The sequence below is a fragment of the Rhinatrema bivittatum genome, chromosome 1 (assembly GCF_901001135.1).
Source record: "Rhinatrema bivittatum chromosome 1, aRhiBiv1.1, whole genome shotgun sequence".
Classification (NCBI taxonomy): domain Eukaryota; kingdom Metazoa; phylum Chordata; class Amphibia; order Gymnophiona; family Rhinatrematidae; genus Rhinatrema; species Rhinatrema bivittatum.
In genome coordinates this window covers 196,855,741-196,869,056 of record NC_042615.1, presented here as the reverse complement: position 1 = coordinate 196,869,056, position 13,316 = coordinate 196,855,741, and the positions used below count along the sequence as shown (strand labels likewise).

At 35.7% G+C, this 13,316-nt stretch overlaps 6 non-coding genes across 6 annotated transcripts; all 6 read right to left on the bottom strand.

The window, feature by feature from the left end:
* Positions 1-291: 291 nt before the first annotated feature.
* Positions 292-364, bottom strand: TRNAK-CUU. The gene has a single exon. It is a non-coding gene; the product is annotated as a tRNA-Lys (tRNA).
* A 2,421-nt stretch (positions 365-2,785) lies between these two features.
* On the bottom strand, positions 2,786-2,858 carry TRNAK-CUU. Its single transcript has one exon. It is a non-coding gene; the product is annotated as a tRNA-Lys (tRNA).
* Positions 2,859-5,278: 2,420 nt separating this feature from the next.
* TRNAK-CUU lies at positions 5,279-5,351 on the bottom strand. The gene has a single exon. It is a non-coding gene; the product is annotated as a tRNA-Lys (tRNA).
* A 2,421-nt stretch (positions 5,352-7,772) lies between these two features.
* TRNAK-CUU lies at positions 7,773-7,845 on the bottom strand. The gene has a single exon. It is a non-coding gene; the product is annotated as a tRNA-Lys (tRNA).
* Positions 7,846-10,262: 2,417 nt separating this feature from the next.
* On the bottom strand, positions 10,263-10,335 carry TRNAK-CUU. The gene has a single exon. It is a non-coding gene; the product is annotated as a tRNA-Lys (tRNA).
* Positions 10,336-12,753: 2,418 nt separating this feature from the next.
* Positions 12,754-12,826, bottom strand: TRNAK-CUU. The gene has a single exon. It is a non-coding gene; the product is annotated as a tRNA-Lys (tRNA).
* Positions 12,827-13,316: the final 490 nt, after the last annotated feature.

Below are 13,316 nucleotides of genomic sequence, written 5' to 3'. Positions count from 1 at the left end.
AACATGGTTTCCTTTTTTCTGAGAAGCATATGAAGTTGTCATTTCTGCTCTGCAGGTTGGAAACTGATAGTATATTTTTTTCTGGCACCTTAAGTTGCTTAAATGTTCAGAAAAGGAGATACCCATAAGGACATGCCATACTGGGTGAGACCAGCCATACATCAAGAACAGCATCCTGTTTCCAACAGTTGCCAATTCAGGCCATAAGAACCTGCCAACCACCCAATGCTTCACTAACATTTTTGTAGGTTTCCTAATGAATTACTGAAATAGAAAAAGTGAATACCCATTCGCCCTACATGGGGCTTGAACCCATGACCCTGAGATTAAGAGTTTCATGCTCTACCGACTGAGCTAGTCAGGCTTGGAGAACAACTGTTTTTTTTAGCAGAAATTGGCTCTCACAATCGTTGCCTAAGTCACATTTCATACAGCTATAGGGATTCAAACAACTCAATATTTGCACCCATGTCGTAGGACACCTACCGAGTAGGAATAGCTGATTCAGCTCACCTTAATCTAAACATGATATTTTTGTGATTTCTGTGGGTTTGAGTTTCACCTCTTCTCTTATGTGTATAAAAGTCATATTTCACTTTTGTAAAATTATTCTTTCAATGAAGACACTGTATTACGATTCCTGTCTAAAACCTTTTTTCTGAGCATCAAGTGGCAATGGCATTTATGGCCACGAGGTTTCAAGCTGTTATTATATTTATTTCCAGTATTTTAATGAGCACAAGTTAATCAGCAAGTAGATAATAATATGGGCCATATACATTTGTACCGCAGGTTTGTTCTGCTAGAGAAAATTGACTGTGAAAATATTGACAGGATATTTACACAAGAAGGATTACGATTTTTTATATATTCTAGAAAGTGCTTCCAGTTGTGTGAATTATTTGGACATTTCAACATGGTTTAATTGTCATAAGAATAAAACATTTTTTTAAGCTGTGCACTCACAGTTGACACTAATATTAGATTTTGTACCTGCCAATTAGATCAATGGTAATTGTTATATGTTATTTCTGACATATTTTCATGGAGACCTCTCATTATAATAGTCATGCTGGTTATTATTGGGTGAAATGCTTCACAAAGCATGATCAGAAAGTTCACCTGAGAAGAATTACATTCTTTCTGAGAATTAAAGAGAATACTTCCTTCTCATTTGAACTATTTGACTAAATTCAATTTCAGGTGACTATATAACAAAAGTAACCCCCTATGAAACATAGTTATCATGTACCATCACCTTCGCTTAGCTACCGTTAAAAACTCCATAGAGAGGGGGTCTCTGTTCACTAGAAAAATAATACTTCTTTTAAACACTCATAAGGGTACTGAATTTAATGCTAAACTGAAATTGAATTAAAACCTTTAGAGATTACTTTAAAGAAAACAGATGAGCTTGCAGAAACTATACCACATTGATCATAACAAACTGTTGCATTAAATTGTAAGCAAATAGTTAAAATCTGGCAAAATAGGTTTAAAATTAATATTCACTTTCAAGGTATTTCTCAAAGAGAGAAAGTGTGTTGAATATTAGCATTCTGGGTGCTAAGTTCATTGTCCATTCTTTGAGGCTTAATTAACTACCTTAAAAAGCATTTCACTGATCTTCGTGGCCATTCACAGATATTCCTGGACCTTCACATCTACAGGATGTGATTCTGATCATCTTAATTAAGGGAAAAACCTGTAAAGTATCACAGAGCTTTGCAAGAGAGGGTCAAAGCTTCTCCATAAGAAGCCTTTGCTCTTCATTCATTATGAAATGGGTGGGTCCTACTTTAAGATCCTCTTTCATTCCCATTTTAGCTGCTTGGAGGATCCTGAATATTTTCTCCCAAGTACTGAGGACATTTTGCTCATAATGCAGCATGAAGATTCCAGGACGTCCACGACAACTACGGAACACAATGAGTGAGGAAATTCTCCATACTGAGTAGAAGCACCTCTGATTCAAAGTCACTGAGAATGAAAGTTTTGTGAACATTGATTTTTTTCTTTGAATGTTTGAATTTTTCTGCTTTCATTATTTCAGTTTATGCTTCCTTGTAAATTCACTTCTAAGTTCATCCTGCCTTGTTTTCCTTTCTCAGTATATGACTTAATTTTTCTTCTCCTTTCTTCTCATTTTTATTAGATGTTCATGCCTTTTTCATAACACGTAAAGGTTTACAAAAATCTTGTAATCTTTTTTTTTTCTGTAAATTGGTCCATCAATAGAAAGCAGCCCAGTATGGAGAGAATGAAATAAAATGTCAGAATTCTCATGGGAATACACAGTATTTCATTCAAGACACCATACTAGCTTTCCGGTCAAAATAGATTCTAGTAAAAGCCATATATTATGTATTGCAGATTTGCTCTGCTATCGCGAATTGATTGAGGAAACAGCGACAGCATGTTCACCCAGGAAGAAGTACAATTCCTTGCTAATTTCTAGAAAGTGGTTCCCCTTGGGAGAATATTTGTGATTTTGAACATGGATTCCTTTTTTCTGAGAAGCATATGAAGTTGTCATTTCTGCTCTGCAGGTTGGAAACTGATAGTATATTTTTTTCTGGCACCTTAAGTTGCTTAAATGTTCAGAAAAGGAGATACCCATAAGGACATGCCATACTGGGTCAGACCAGCCATACATCAAGAACAGCATCCTGTTTCCAACAGTTGCCAATTCAGGCCATAAGAACCTGCCAACCTCCCAATGCTTCACTAACATTTTTGTAGGTTTCCTAATGAATTACTGAAATAGAAAAAGTGAATACCCATTCGCCCAACATGGGGCTTGAACCCATGACCCTGAGATTAAGAGTCTCATGCTCTACCGACTGAGCTAGTCAGGCTTGGAGAACAACAGTTTTTTCAGCAGAAATTGGCTCTCACAATCGTTGCCTAAGTCACATTTCATACAGCTATAGGGATTCAAACAACTCAATATTTGCACCCATGTCGTAGGACACCTACCGAGTAGGAATAGCTGATTCAGCTCACCTTAATCTAAACATGATATTTTTGTGATTTCTGTGGGTTTGAGTTTCACCTCTTCTCTTATGTGTATAAAAGTCATATTTCACTTTTGTAAAATTATTCTTTCAATGAAGACACTGTATTACGATTCCTGTCTAAAACCTTTTTTCTGAGCATCAAGTGGCAATGGCATTTATGGCCACGAGGTTTCAAGCTGTTATTATATTTATTTCCAGTATTTTAATGAGCACAAGTTAATCAGCAAGTAGATAATAATATGGGCCATATACATTTGTACCGCAGGTTTGTTCTGCTAGAGAAAATTGACTGTGAAAATATTGACAGGATATTTACACAAGAAGGATTACTATTTTTTATATATTCTAGAAAGTGCTTCCAGTTGTGTGAATTATTTGGACATTTCAACATGGTTTAATTGTCATAAGAATAAAACATTATTTTAAGCTGTGCACTCACAGTTGACACTAATATTAGATTTTGTACCTGCCAATTAGATCAATGGTAATTGTTATATGTTATTTCTGACATATTTTCATGGAGACCTCTCATTATAATAGTCATGCTGGTTATTATTGGGTGAAATGCTTCACAAAGCATGATCAGAAAGTTCACCTGAGAAGAATTACATTCTTTCTGAGAATTAAAGAGAATACTTCCTTCTCATTTGAACTATTTGACTAAATTCAATTTCAGGTGACTATATAACAAAAGTAACCCCCTATGAAACATAGTTATCATGTATCATCACCTTCGCTTAGCTACCGTTAAAAACTCCATAGAGAGGGGGTCTCTGTTCACTAGAAAAATAATACTTCTTTTAAACACTCATAAGGGTGCTGAATTTAATGCTAAACTGAAATTGAATTAAAACCTTTAGAGATTACTTTAAAGAAAACAGATGAGCTTGCAGAAACTATACCACATTGATCATAACAAACTGTTGCATTAAATTGTAAGCAAATGGTTAAAATCTGGCAAAATAGGTTTAAAATTAATATTCACTTTCAAGGTATTTCTCAAAGAGAGAAAGTGTGTTGAATATTAGCATTCTGGGTGCTAAGTTCATTGTCCATTCTTTGAGGCTTAATTAACTACCTTAAAAAGCATTTCACTGATCTTCGTGGCCATTCACAGATATTCCTGGACCTTCACATCTACAGGATGTGATTCTGATCATCTTAATTAAGGGAAAAACCTGTAAAGTATCACAGAGCTTTGCAAGAGAGGGTCAAAGCTTCTCCATAAGAAGCCTTTGCTCTTCATTCATTATGAAATGGGTGGGTCCTACTTTAAGATCCTCTTTCATTCCCGTTTTAGCTGCTTGGAGGATCCTGTATATTTTCTCCCAAGTACTGAGGACATTTTGCTCATAATGCAGCATGAAGATTCCAGGACGTCCACGACAACTACGGAACACAATGAGTGAGGAAATTCTCCATACTGAGTAGAAGCACCTCTGATTCAAAGTCACTGAGAATGAAAGTTTTGTGAACATTGAATTTTTTCTTTGAATGTTTGAATTTTTCTGCTTTCATTATTTCAGTTTATGCTTCCTTGTAAATTCACTTCTAAGTTCATCCTGCCTTGTTTTCCTTTCTCAGTATATGACTTAATTTTTCTTCTCCTTTCTTCTCATTTTTATTAGATGTTCATGCCTTTTTCATAACACGTAAAGGTTTACAAAAATCTTGTAATCTTTTTTTTTTCTGTAAATTGGTCCATCAATAGAAAGCAGCCCAGTATGGAGAGACTGAAATAAAATGTCAGAATTCTCATGGGAATACACAGTATTTCATTCAAGACACCATACTAGCTTTCCGGTCAAAATAGATTCTAGTAAAAGCCATATATTATGTATTGCAGATTTGCTCTGCTATCGCGAATTGATTGAGGAAACAGCGACAGCATGTTCACCCAGGAAGAAGTACAATTCCTTGCTAATTTCTAGAAAGTGGTTCCCCTTGGGAGAATATTTGTGATTTTGAACATGGTTTCCTTTTTTCTGAGAAGCATATGAAGTTGTCATTTCTGCTCTGCAGGTTGGAAACTGATAGTATATTTTTTTCTGGCACCTTAAGTTGCTTAAATGTTCAGAAAAGGAGATACCCATAAGGACATGCCATACTGGGTGAGACCAGCCATACATCAAGAACAGCATCCTGTTTCCAACAGTTGCCAATTCAGGCCATTAGAACCTGCCAACCACCCAATGCTTCACTAACATTTTTGTAGGTTTCCTAATGAATTACTGAAATAGAAAAAGTGAATACCCATTCGCCCAACATGGGGCTTGAACCCATGACCCTGAGATTAAGAGTCTCATGCTCTACCGACTGAGCTAGTCAGGCTTGGACAATAACCGTTTTTTCAGCAGAAATTGGCTCTCACAATCTTTGCCTAAGTCACATTTCATACAGCTATAGGGATTCAAACAACGCAATATTTGCACCCATGTCGTAGGACACCTACCGAGTAGGAATAGCTGATTCAGCTCACCTTAATCTAAACATGATATTTTTGTGATTTCTGTGGGTTTGAGTTTCACCTCTTCTCTTATGTGTATAAAAGTCATATTTCACTTTTGTAAAATTATTCTTTCAATGAAGACACTGTATTACGATTCCTGTCTAAAACCTTTTTTCTGAGCATCAAGTGGCAATGGCATTTATGGCCACGAGGTTTCAAGCTGTTATTATATTTATTTCCAGTATTTTAATGAGCACAAGTTAATCAGCAAGTAGATAATAATATGGGCCATATACATTTGTACCGCAGGTTTGTTCTGCTAGAGAAAATTGACTGTGAAAATATTGACAGGATATTTACACAAGAAGGATTACGATTTTTGATATATTCTAGAAAGTGCTTCCAGTTGTGTGAATTATTTGGACATTTCAACATGGTTTATTTGTCATAAGAATAAAACATTTTTTTAAGCTGTGCACTCACAGTTGACACTAATATTAGATTTTGTACCTGCCAATTAGATCAATGGTAATTGTTATATGTTATTTCTGACATATTTTCATGGAGACCTCTCATTATAATAGTCATGCTGGTTATTATTGGGTGAAATGCTTCACAAAGCATGATCAGAAAGTTCACCTGAGAAGAATTACATTCTTTCTGAGAATTAAAGAGAATACTTCCTTCTCATTTGAACTATTTGACTAAATTCAATTTCAGGTGACTATATAACAAAAGTAACCCCCTATGAAACATAATTATCATGTACCATCACCTTCGCTTAGCTACCGTTAAAAACTCCATAGAGAGGGGGTCTCTGTTCACTAGAAAAATAATACTTCTTTTAAACACTCATAAGGGTGCTGAATTTAATGCTACACTGAAATTGAATTAAAACCTTTAGAGATTACTTTAAAGAAAACAGATGAGCTTGCAGAAACTATACCACATTGATCATAACAAACTGTTGCATTAAATTGTAAGCAAATGAGTTAAAATCTGGCAAAATAGGTTTAAAATTAATATTCACTTTCAAGGTATTTCTCAAAGAGAGAAAGTGTGTTGAATATTAGCATTCTGGGTGCTAAGTTCATTGTCCATTCTTTGAGGCTTAATTAACTACCTTAAAAAGCATTTCACTGATCTTCGTGGCCATTCACAGATATTCCTGGACCTTCACATCTACAGGATGTGATTCTGGTCATCTTAATTAAGGGAAAAACCTGTAAAGTATCACAGAGCTTTGCAAGAGAGGGTCAAAGCTTCTCCATAAGAAGCCTTTGCTCTTCATTCATTATGAAATGGGTGGGTCCTACTTTAAGATCCTCTTTCATTCCCGTTTTAGCTGCTTGGAGGATCCTGTATATTTTCTCCCAAGTACTGAGGACATTTTGCTCATAATGCAGCATGAAGATTCCAGGACGTCCACGACAACTACGGAACACAATGAGTGAGGAAATTCTCCATACTGAGTAGAAGCACCTCTGATTCAAAGTCACTGAGAATGAAAGTTTTGTGAACATTGAATTTTTTCTTTGAATGTTTGAATTTTTCTGCTTTCATTATTTCAGTTTATGCTTCCTTGTAAATTCACTTCTAAGTTCATCCTGCCTTGTTTTCCTTTCTCAGTATTTGACTTAATTTTTCTTCTCCTTTCTTCTCATTTTTATTAGATGTTCATGCCTTTTTCATAACACGTAAAGGTTTACAAAAATCTTGTAATCTTTTTTTTTTCTGTAAATTGGTCCATCAATAGAAAGCAGCCCAGTATGGAGAGACTGAAATAAAATGTCAGAATTCTCATGGGAATACACAGTATTTCATTCAAGACACCATACTAGCTTTCCGGTCAAAATAGATTCTAGTAAAAGCCATATATTATGTATTGCAGATTTGCTCTGCTATCGCGAATTGATTGAGGAAACAGCGACAGCATGTTCACCCAGGAAGAAGTACAATTCCTTGCTAATTTCTAGAAAGTGGTTCCCCTTGGGAGAATATTTGTGATTTTGAACATGGATTCCTTTTTTCTGAGAAGCATATGAAGTTGTCATTTCTGCTCTGCAGGTTGGAAACCGATAGTATATTTTTTTCTGGCACCTTAAGTTGCTTAAATGTTCAGAAAAGGAGATACCCATAAGGACATGCCATACTGGGTGAGACCAGCCATACATCAAGAACAGCATCCTGTTTCCAACAGTTGCCAATTCAGGCCATTAGAACCTGCCAACCACCCAATGCTTCACTAACATTTTTGTAGGTTTCCTAATGAATTACTGAAATAGAAAAAGTGAATACCCATTCGCCCAACATGGGGCTTGAACCCATGACCCTGAGATTAAGAGTCTCATGCTCTACCGACTGAGCTAGTCAGGCTTGGACAATAACCGTTTTTTCAGCAGAAATTGGCTCTCACAATCTTTGCCTAAGTCACATTTCATACAGCTATAGGGATTCAAACAACTCAATATTTGCACCCATGTCGTAGGACACCTACCGAGTAGGAATAGCTGATTCAGCTCACCTTAATCTAAACATGATATTTTTGTGATTTCTCTGGGTTTGAGTTTCACCTCTTCTCTTATGTGTATAAAAGTCATATTTCACTTTTGTAAAATTATTCTTTCAATGAAGACACTGTATTACGATTCCTGTCTAAAACCTTTTTTCTGAGCATCAAGTGGCAATGGCATTTATGGCCACGAGGTTTCAAGCTGTTATTATATTTATTTCCAGTATTTTAATGAGCACAAGTTAATCAGCAAGTAGATAATAATATGGGCCATATACATTTGTACCGCAGGTTTGTTCTGCTAGAGAAAATTGACTGTGAAAATATTGACAGGATATTTACACAAGAAGGATTACGATTTTTGATATATTCTAGAAAGTGCTTCCAGTTGTGTGAATTATTTGGACATTTCAACATGGTTTATTTGTCATAAGAATAAAACATTTTTTTAAGCTGTGCACTCACAGTTGACACTAATATTAGATTTTGTACCTGCCAATTAGATCAATGGTAATTGTTATATGTTATTTCTGACATATTTTCATGGAGACCTCTCATTATAATAGTCATGCTGGTTATTATTGGGTGAAATGCTTCACAAAGCATGATCAGAAAGTTCACCTGAGAAGAATTACATTCTTTCTGAGAATTAAAGAGAATACTTCCTTCTCATTTGAACTATTTGACTAAATTCAATTTCAGGTGACTATATAACAAAAGTAACCCCCTATGAAACATAGTTATCATGTATCATCACCTTCGCTTAGCTACCGTTAAAAACTCCATAGAGAGGGGGTCTCTGTTCACTAGAAAAATAATACTTCTTTTAAACACTCATAAGGGTGCTGAATTTAATGCTAAACTAAAATTGAATTAAAACCTTTAGAGATTACTTTAAAGAAAACAGATGAGCTTGCAGAAACTATACCACATTGATCATAACAAACTGTTGCATTAAATTGTAAGCAAAGAGTTAAAATCTGGCAAAATAGGTTTAAAATTAATATTCACTTTCATGGTATTTCTCAGAGAGAAAGTGTGTTGAATATTAGCATTCTGGGTGCTAAGTTCATTGTCCATTCTTTGAGGCTTAATTAACTACCTTAAAAAGCATTTCACTGATCTTCGTGGCCATTCACAGATATTCCTGGACCTTCACATCTACAGGATGTGATTCTGGTCATCTTAATTAAGGGAAAAACCTGTAAAGTATCACAGAGCTTTGCAAGAGAGGGTCAAAGCTTCTCCATAAGAAGCCTTTGCTCTTCATTCATTATGAAATGGGTGGGTCCTACTTTAAGATCCTCTTTCATTCCCGTTTTAGCTGCTTGGAGGATCCTGTATATTTTCTCCCAAGTACTGAGGACATTTTACTCATAATGCAGCATGAAGATTCCAGGACGTCCACGACAACTACGGAACACAATGAGTGAGGAAATTCTCCATACTGAGTAGAAGCACCTCTGATTCAAAGTCACTGAGAATGAAAGTTTTGTGAACATTGAATTTTTCTTTGAATGTTTGAATTTTTCTGCTTTCATTATTTCAGTTTATGCTTCCTTGTAAATTCACTTCTAAGTTCATCCTGCCTTGTTTTCCTTTCTCAGTATATGACTTAATTTTTCTTCTCCTTTCTTCTCATTTTTATTAGATGTTCATGCCTTTTTCATAACACGGAAAGGTTTACAAAAATCTTGTAATCTTTTTTTTTTCTGTAAATTGGTCCATCAATAGAAAGCAGCCCAGTATGGAGAGACTGAAATAAAATGTCAGAATTCTCATGGGAATACACAGTATTTCATTCAAGACACCATACTAGCTTTCCGGTCAAAATAGATTCTAGTAAAAGCCATATATTATGTATTGCAGATTTGCTCTGCTATCGCGAATTGATTGAGGAAACAGCGACAGCATGTTCACCCAGGAAGAAGTACAATTCCTTGCTAATTTCTAGAAAGTGGTTCCCCTTGGGAGAATATTTGTGATTTTGAACATGGTTTCCTTTTTTCTGAGAAGCATATGAAGTTGTCATTTCTGCTCTGCAGGTTGGAAACTGATAGTATATTTTTTTCTGGCACCTTAAGTTGCTTAAATGTTCAGAAAAGGAGATACCCATAAGGACATGCCATACTGGGTGAGACCAGCCATACATCAAGAACAGCATCCTGTTTCCAACAGTTGCCAATTCAGGCCATTAGAACCTGCCAACCACCCAATGCTTCACTAACATTTTTGTAGGTTTCCTAATGAATTACTGAAATAGAAAAAGTGAATACCCATTCGCCCAACATGGGGCTTGAACCCATGACCCTGAGATTAAGAGTCTCATGCTCTACCGACTGAGCTAGTCAGGCTTGGAGAACAACAGTTTTTTCAGCAGAAATTGGCTCTCACAATCTTTGCCTAAGTCACATTTCATACAGCTATAGGGATTCAAACAACTCAATATTTGCACCCATGTCGTAGGACACCTACCGAGTAGGAATAGCTGATTCAGCTCACCTTAATCTAAACATGATATTTTTGTGATTTCTCTGGGTTTGAGTTTCACCTCTTCTCTTATGTGTATAAAAGTCATATTTCACTTTTGTAAAATTATTCTTTCAATGAAGACACTGTATTACGATTCCTGTCTAAAACCTTTTTTCTGAGCATCAAGTGGCAATGGCATTTATGGCCACGAGGTTTCAAGCTGTTATTATATTTATTTCCAGTATTTTAATGAGCACAAGTTAATCAGCAAGTAGATAATAATATGGGCCATATACATTTGTACCGCAGGTTTGTTCTGCTAGAGAAAATTGACTGTGAAAATATTGACAGGATATTTACACAAGAAGGATTACGATTTTTGATATATTCTAGAAAGTGCTTCCAGTTGTGTGAATTATTTGGACATTTCAACATGGTTTATTTGTCATAAGAATAAAACATTTTTTTAAGCTGTGCACTCACAGTTGACACTAATATTAGATTTTGTACCTGCCAATTAGATCAATGGTAATTGTTATATGTTATTTCTGACATATTTTCATGGAGACCTCTCATTATAATAGTCATGCTGGTTATTATTGGGTGAAATGCTTCACAAAGCATGATCAGAAAGTTCACCTGAGAAGAATTACATTCTTTCTGAGAATTAAAGAGAATACTTCCTTCTCATTTGAACTATTTGACTAAATTCAATTTCAGGTGACTATATAACAAAAGTAACCCCCTATGAAACATAATTATCATGTACCATCACCTTCGCTTAGCTACCGTTAAAAACTCCATAGAGAGGGGGGTCTCTGTTCACTAGAAAAATAATACTTCTTTTAAACACTCATAAGGGTGCTGAATTTAATGCTAAACTAAAATTGAATTAAAACCTTTAGAGATTACTTTAAAGAAAACAGATGAGCTTGCAGAAACTATACCACATTGATCATAACAAACTGTTGCATTAAATTGTAAGGAAAGAGTTAAAATCTGGCAAAATAGGTTTAAAATTAATATTCACTTTCATGGTATTTCTCAGAGAGAAAGTGTGTTGAATATTAGCATTCTGGGTGCTAAGTTCATTGTCCATTCTTTGAGGCTTAATTAACTACCTTAAAAAGCATTTCACTGATCTTCGTGGCCATTCACAGATATTCCTGGACCTTCACATCTACAGGATGTGATTCTGGTCATCTTAATTAAGGGAAAAACCTGTAAAGTATCACAGAGCTTTGCAAGAGGGGGTCAACGCTTCTCCATAAGAAGCCTTTGCTCTTCATTCATTATGAAATGGGAGGGTCCTACTTTAAGATCCTCTTTCATTCCCGTTTTAGCTGCTTGGAGGATCCTGTATATTTTCTCCCAAGTACTGAGGACATTTTGCTCATAATGCAGCATGAAGATTCCAGGACGTCCACGACAACTACGGAACACAATGAGTGAGGAAATTCTCCATACTGAGTAGAAGCACCTCTGATTCAAAGTCACTGAGAATGAAAGTTTTGTGAACATTGATTTTTTCTTTGAATGTTTGAATTTTTCTGCTTTCATTATTTCAGTTTATGCTTCCTTGTAAATTCACTTCTAAGTTCATCCTGCCTTGTTTTCCTTTCTCAGTATTTGACTTAATTTTTCTTCTCCTTTCTTCTCATTTTTATTAGATGTTCATGCCTTTTTCATAACACGTAAAGGTTTACAAAAATCTTGTAATCTTTTTTTTTTCTGTAAATTGGTCCATCAATAGAAAGCAGCCCAGTATGGAGAGACTGAAATAAAATGTCAGAATTCTCATGGGAATACACAGTATTTCATTCAAGACACCATACTAGCTTTCCGGTCAAAATAGATTCTAGTAAAAGCCATATATTATGTATTGCAGATTTGCTCTGCTATCGCGAATTGATTGAGGAAACAGCGACAGCATGTTCACCCAGGAAGAAGTACAATTCCTTGCTAATTTCTAGAAAGTGGTTCCCCTTGGGAGAATATTTGTGATTTTGAACATGGTTTCCTTTTTTCTGAGAAGCATATGAAGTTGTCATTTCTGCTCTGCAGGTTGGAAACCGATAGTATATTTTTTTCTGGCACCTTAAGTTGCTTAAATGTTCAGAAAAGGAGATACCCATAAGGACATGCCATACTGGGTGAGACCAGCCATACATCAAGAACAGCATCCTGTTTCCAACAGTTGCCAATTCAGGCCATTAGAACCTGCCAACCACCCAATGCTTCACTAACATTTTTGTAGGTTTCCTAATGAATTACTGAAATAGAAAAAGTGAATACCCATTCGCCCAACATGGGGCTTGAACCCATGACCCTGAGATTAAGAGTCTCATGCTCTACCGACTGAGCTAGTCAGGCTTGGAGAAAAACCGTTTTTTCAGCAGAAATTGGCTCTCACAATCTTTGCCTAAGTCACATTTCATACAGCTATAGGGATTCAAACAACTCAATATTTCCACCCATGTCGTAAGACACCTACCGAGTAGGAATAGCTGATTCAACTCACCTTAATCTAAACATGATATTTTTGTGATTTCTGTGGGTTTGAGTTTCACCTCTTCTCTTATGTGTATAAAAGTCATATTTCACTTTTGTAAAATTATTCTTTCAATGAAGACACTGTATTACGATTCCTGTCTAAAACCTTTTTTCTGAGCATCAAGTGGCAATGGCATTTATGGCCACGAGGTTTCAAGCTGTTATTATATTTATTTCCAGTATTTTAATGAGCACAAGTTAATCAGCAAGTAGATAATAATATGGGCCATATACATTTGTACCGCAGGTTTGTTCTGCTAGAGAAAATTGACTGTGAAAATATTGACAGGATATTTACACAGAAGGATTA